Raw genomic sequence first — 6,752 nt, forward strand, 5'->3', positions numbered from 1 at the left:
TAGAGTTTTTATTTTATTTTATTGGCAAAGCAGAGAGCAGAATTTACAGTTTCAAGGGTTCCTAGCTTCAGGAGACTCTTCCATGAACCTGCCCTGATATCTGGGGTACAAGCCCATCCTAATCAGTGCTCTGACTTTAGCAAAGGAGTCCTTGTGACCCTGAAAAATCAATGTGCACTGTAATTCAATCACAGATAGGTTTAGTTTTTGGGACCTGGCTTTAGAACTCTGAGCCCTTCAGTCACAGGAAATAAGAGGGTTTTGGCTTCATTTTGTTTTTAGGGTAATCCTAGAAAGTGTCTGGTCACTTAGACATTGAGCTTGGAATTTAAAGACTAAAGTTTTAAGATTCATGCCTTTTCATTCTCTAATGTCCTTGAAAGCAACCAACGAACCTCACTGAACTCCGAATTTTTTTTCTAAAATGTTCAATTATAGCAACTATTGGTCACCCTAAGCCCTGCCATCTATAGATACTAATAATAGAGGCTCTGCAGGTGTTAGTTTGAGTAACTGTTTCCCACTGCATGCAATGGGCGACGAGTTTCCTCTATTTCTGGCAAAAGGGTCATTAATGCCTTTCAATTTTATAGGAGCAGAGAACCAATTCCAGAAACTCTAGGACCAATTCAGAGAACCCATCTTTAAAGCTCCATTTCCCTGAAACCTCTTTTGTTACCATTGTTTTTGTATCGGTTAAGGTTCATTCAGAGACGCAGAACCACTGCCAGTGACAAAGAACATGGGATTTGTTGTAGGCATTAGACCTTCGAAATTGTGAAAAGTCTATGGAAGGTCATTGCCTCTGAGCTTGAAGTTACTGTAAACCAGCAAGGCCAACAATCAGGAAGAACGTTCACGTGAAAAAGGAGAGAGAAAACATGCGCTGGAATCCACAAGCACAGGCTGGAAACGGCCCCTCCCGCCTCCAGTCTCAAAGTCGAGGCCGAGAGAGCTGGCAGGGTTTTGCACCACAACCGCACATACACTGGATTTAGGACTTGGCGAAGCTAAAAGAGAAACTCCTGTGGGGGCTGCAAGTTCTACAAGCTCAGCATCAGCCCCTCTGTCATCGAAACAAGTCAGAACAGCAGTGACAACATGGGACCCACAGCCGCGCTGGAGCCCTGTGCCCAGGCCCAGAGTGGAAGGGCTAGGACTTCACTTCCTCTTACAAATCTCACGCGGCCACTTTGCCCAGAGCTAGGCGGGGAAGGATCTAATCTAGCTGCGTCCAGCTAAACGGCACCGTACGAAGTCACTACAGACTTTGTTCAATCCTTCATAGTTTATATTTTTTCATTAAAAATGATTTATTAGTTTTTTATAGGTGGCATAATTTTTATTAAATTATTGGTCGAATATAATCTTGCCAACAATTCCCATTTCTTATTTCCCTGATCTTAGGATTGATTTATTTTTCAGTCCACAATTAGTCTATGTAGGTAGACATAAACATATACTTTTTAAAAAATTTGGCTTCAAGGCAGAGAAAGACAAACATCACATGATCTCACTTCTACGTAGAATCTAAAGAATTTAATAAACTGGTGAACAGAATAGATTCAATGACATGGAAGCTTAGATGAGACTGACGAATGTCAGAGGGATGGAGGAGGGCGGGTGGGTGGAGGGGGAGAGAGCAACAAAAGGATTCATATGCACATATGCACAACCCAAGGACACGGACAATGGTGGGAGAGGGACTGGGGAAGGGATGGGATGGGGTGGACGGGTCATTGGGGAGAAAAATGGACATCTGTAATATTTTGAACAAAAATAAACACACACACAAAAAATTTGGCCTCATGCGTTTATTCTCCTGGTCCCCCATTGCAGTCTGGTTTTGGTTGCTCAAGTAGTTACTTTATTACTATTACTTTATGTAATAATTTTAATTCTTATTTCATCAGTAATGACTTATTGATTACTATGAATGATAATAAAATTAGCATGATTTGACATCCTCATACCTCTGTTCCCTCCACTTCTGGTTTTTATTCATATTTTACCTGATTTAATATTATTAATACTGCCCTAGCTGGTTTGCTCAGTGGTTACAGCGTCAGCCCATGGACTAAAGGGTCCCAGGTTCAATTCTGGCTGAGGGCACGCCCCTTGGTTGCAGGCTCCATCTCTGGCCCCGGATGGTGCATGTGCGGGAGGCAAACAATTGATTTCTTGCTCACACATTGATGTTTCTCTCTCTCTCCCCCCTTCCACTCTCTGAAATGCAATGAAAAAAATATCCTCAGGTGAGGGTTAAAAAGATATATATATATATATATATGTTATTAACACTATTTATTTTGGTATTTAATCTTTATATCTTTGAGTGTATCTCTATTATTTGATTTATCAACTTTAAACTAAATCTTTTTGTCTCAAGTTATAAAAAGATGAAGCCGGCTGCATACTTACCTTTCTTTATGTTTTCTCTGCACTTTGCCATCCCAGTTTTTCTGTGTTACATCTACTGTGCCACAGCTTAGAACATGAAAATGCTCCTCTGTAACCGTAACTCCTCTGATGGTTTTAGCCTATGTCCTACACTGAAATGGATTCAGTGTTCTGTGCCAGCAGTTTTTACCATAGTCTCTCCATTTATTTATCTTTCATTTTGCATTCTTCTAGTACATTTTTCAAAAAGCGATCAGCTGAATCACAATTTCCTGAGTTATACAGATACCACATTTTTTCTGTGGTCTTTAAGCCTATAAGACAGGTTGGCCAGGTAAATTTTTCTTGTGAAATGACTTCTCTTATGAGGTTGCTGTGTGCATTGTTCTGCTCTTTCCCAGAAATGAACACTGCTGTGAGAAGGGAGAGGCCACTATGATTTTTGGAAGGAAAACAGTGTTGTTTCTTTCTCTTGGATTTTCAAAAGTTCTTTCTTTTCGTGGAAAGCCAATGACTTTTCTAGCATATGAATTGGAGCTGAATATTCTGTATCAGTATTTTCTGACCCATGACATGCCCTTTTAATCTATAGTTTATTATATTTTATGATATTAAGTGCATTTTTTATTTCAAGTAAGTTATCTCTACTTAAATTTTGTGGATTTCATTTCTTTGAGGCTATATTTTATTTTCTCTTCTTCATAAACTTAATGTCATTTTTCTCCCCTTTGACTGTCTTCTCAATTCTTCATCAAATTTTGTATCTTTCTTGATATTTGCTTTTTTAAAAAATTGATTTCAGAGAGAGGAAGGGAAAAGGAGAGAGAAACATCAATGATGAGAGAGAGACATTGATTGACTGCCTCCTGCATGCTCCCCTACTGGGGATCGAGCCTGCAACCTGGACATGTGCCCCGGCCTGGAATCAAACTGTGACCTCCAGGTTCATGGGTCACTGCTCAACCACTGAGCCACGCCGGCTGGGTGATATTTTGCTGTTTTGATGCAATATTTTCTTTACTATTTTTGGGTTATTACAAATGTTTTACTCAATATTTTTATTTATTTAAGGGTACCATTTTTCTGTTTATTTTTCACCCCTCATTTTTGTTTCTTTTGTCTTTTTATATATATTTTATAAGTTCTGTATGACTAGAAAGATTACATTTAAATAGGCTATTCCTGCCTGGATCAATAATAATTTAGAGTTAGGTTGGTAGAAAGCCAGAGCTGTTGCCTGGGCTCATGAGGTCTTGCTTGGCTCACTGGGAATCCTTCTAGCTGTTAGCTGAGGGAAATTACATGCTTCAGAACTCCCGATCATTCACACATCTCTGCATCAGAGCACATTTGCAGAGATGGTGTTTTCTGTACATTTCCAAATTTAGCTGTTGCTTCTGCCACATTGCCACATTAAAAGGGATATAGAAAGGCATCTGGGATGGCATCTGTGGGAAGTCCATGTGTCCCATCCTTGTAGTTCCAAGTAAAGGTCCCTGCCTGTGTCCCTAGGGTGTGCCATGACTTTGGGGAACACTGTGTCCTGACATTTCAGCCCCATGTGTTCTCTAACTGTGGTCAAGCCTTCCATATCCCCAGCCACCTATTCTGCATGGATTTTGGCTACAGGTGTGTCCTCAAGCCATCAAAGATGGAGTTTCTTTTTCTATTTCATGTTCTCTCTATTGTCTTGAGATGCAATTTAAAAGGGAGGAAAAAAGGTGAGACTTCTTTCATGCCTCACTGCCTTCTGGCTTGACCTTTTCTTAAAAATCTGTAGAAAATTTCAGTGCCTCCTCAGACATATTCGCAATATTAAAATAAAACCTACAGTTAAGTTTACACAGAGATGGTTCATTTACTTTGTGAGCTCAGTAGAAAGAAAATATTAATTTTTCTGTACATGTTTTATTTAAACCAGATGAAGAGCAAAAAGCAATACGAAGTTGTCCATCATGACAGCAGGCAACAGCCGATTTCCCTTAGACTCTACTCTGACTCTCTTTGATGGAGTTCATAGTAATTTCCTTGTTTCAAGAAATTTTTATGATTAAAAAATATATATTTCTAATGTTTCTGAGAGTTTTGTCCCTTATTGGGCTCTCAGCTTGCCAATGATATGCAGAATACTGAAAGCATCCTGGGAAAGAGATGACTCTCCTCTTCTTTTGGCTGCTCCATTTAAAAGTGCTGTGCTGAGCCCTGGCCAGTGTGGCTCAGTTGGTTGAGCACCCTCCCATGCACCAAAAGGCCACCAGTTCAATTCCAGGTCCAGGCACATGCCCGGATTGGGGGCTCAATCCCCAGTAGGGGGTGTGCAAGAGGCAGCAAGTCCAATTTTTTCCTTTCTATAAAAATCAATTAAAAAAAAAAAATGCTGTGCTGAATGAGGGTGGATAGATATCATAGGGCCCAGGGGCTTTGAGACTGGCAAGATCCTTGACAGTTTCGGAGAACTTGACTGCAAAAGGGATTGAGCGTGGTCAGAATCCCCGGGACGCAGGGAGTCATTGGAGAGGGGTTTGGCTGTGGGAGGGTGATTAGTTTTCCTCGCTCAGTTTCCCATGCAACAGAGCAGCACCGGAGCCGGACTGTGGTTCCTAGGCCCTTAGTCTGGCCTGTTAACGAACAAAGAAATCCCCTGACTTAGGGGCCTGTGGAATAGGCAAGAAGACGAATGTTTCAGCAGATGCCTGCTTGCCAGAGGACATTGAAGTCGAATGTACACTCTGATTCCCTGGTATTTCGAAAGGTTCTCAGAACTTAGATAAAATCCTGGAGAAATGGAGGGCAACTACAAATGGAGTAACATTGTTTCGCGCCGTTTTAGAGGAATTAATTAGAAGAATACAATAAAATAAGTCATATTTTATTTATAGCATACCTGGGTTTGTGGACAGCCTTTCTCTTCAGTTATATCCAGATACTCAGGCTGGAAAAGCACAGATGGATAGAATTGCGGATGGGTGGCAGTTTCTTCTCTTAATCGGTATATTCAGTCTCATTTCTGTCTTTGCTGTGCCTGAGAGAATATTTTGTATCCCTCCCCACATGCATTATTGAATATGCAATTTCACATAAGTGCAGAAAAGGAGTTTGGACCCTGAATTCCCCTCTACCATAAAATTAATAGACTTAACAACACATCTTTTAAACTGAGAGTGTCCCAATCAATGGTATGGTGCTGGAAAGGACAATATGGGCTTTTAAAAGGGAATTTATTGAATCAGAGGGTTGAGTCTAGACATCTGACTTGTGCTTACCACAAAAGAAGGTGTTACTAGAGGGACATATATGAGTTGTGAGAACTTATTTAGAAGTTGCTTCATACTTTCATAACACTCATATGAATTTTGAGGTTCACACTGAGGAAGAGGTTTATTTTTCAGTTGAGCAAAAGGCCCACGTAACGAAGAGGAAAACGAGGGACGGTTGCAGTAAGTGCCGAGCAGTGATTTCCAACTAAAGCAGTGGGCGAATGGTTCACGGTGCTTTGAAAAGACTACAGGTTTCTTTAGGAACATGATAAAAGCACTAGCTCCATCCCCAATTTGACTCAGAAGAGAATGCCTTTTGTTTTTGCATTAAAACTTGGGGAGTTTATGGATTTGCTGAAATACAGTTAAATATACCAACTTAAAAAGATTCCAAGGTTTAGAGATTGGCAAGAGAAGTTAGTTTGTGAGCAATTGTAAAGCTTATAATAGAGAGAAAAACTTCTAAATGATCCTTCTTGCACTAATATGTATTATGTATACGTGCTGATAGTAAGTTGTATTTTAACTCACAGATGGAACTCTTGTAGAGAGTGAAGACGATGTAATTTAATGGCCACTTTCTGTTGATCTGTCTAGACAGATGTGTAGAATTTGGACAAATGACTTTCTCAGTTATCAATAGTCTCAAGCGAGCCTTTGACAAGTGTTAGATGGCAATCAACTCATATCCAGGTAATGATCAAAAAGTGATTCATAAACTTTAGATAAAGGAGCAATGGACAGATGTGAGGGAGAGAAGCCAGCAATTGCTTGTTTTCTTCCCTCCTTTCCCTTTGCTGCTGATGCCTTTTAACCATGAAACCTAGTTCTTATTACAGGTCAGTTTCATTACACTTTAATTTTCTTCTTGTTATATCATGTACCTGAGTGCGGCTTACACGAAGGGTGGTATTTTAGAACATACATGGTAGGATACTTAGAACCTGGCCAATAATAAACCAATAAGAATGTCTATGTTTAATCTGATAATCAATTTTATATGTGGCCCCACTCTGATATCAGGGTACGCCTCTCTATTTCAACTCTTGTCTTTTCCTTTTGATAATTTTAGGGTGATTTTCTAATCAACCAGCT

Source organism: Miniopterus natalensis, chromosome 4 (genome assembly GCF_054644295.1).
Source record: "Miniopterus natalensis isolate mMinNat1 chromosome 4, mMinNat1.hap1, whole genome shotgun sequence".
Taxonomy (NCBI): domain Eukaryota; kingdom Metazoa; phylum Chordata; class Mammalia; order Chiroptera; family Miniopteridae; genus Miniopterus; species Miniopterus natalensis.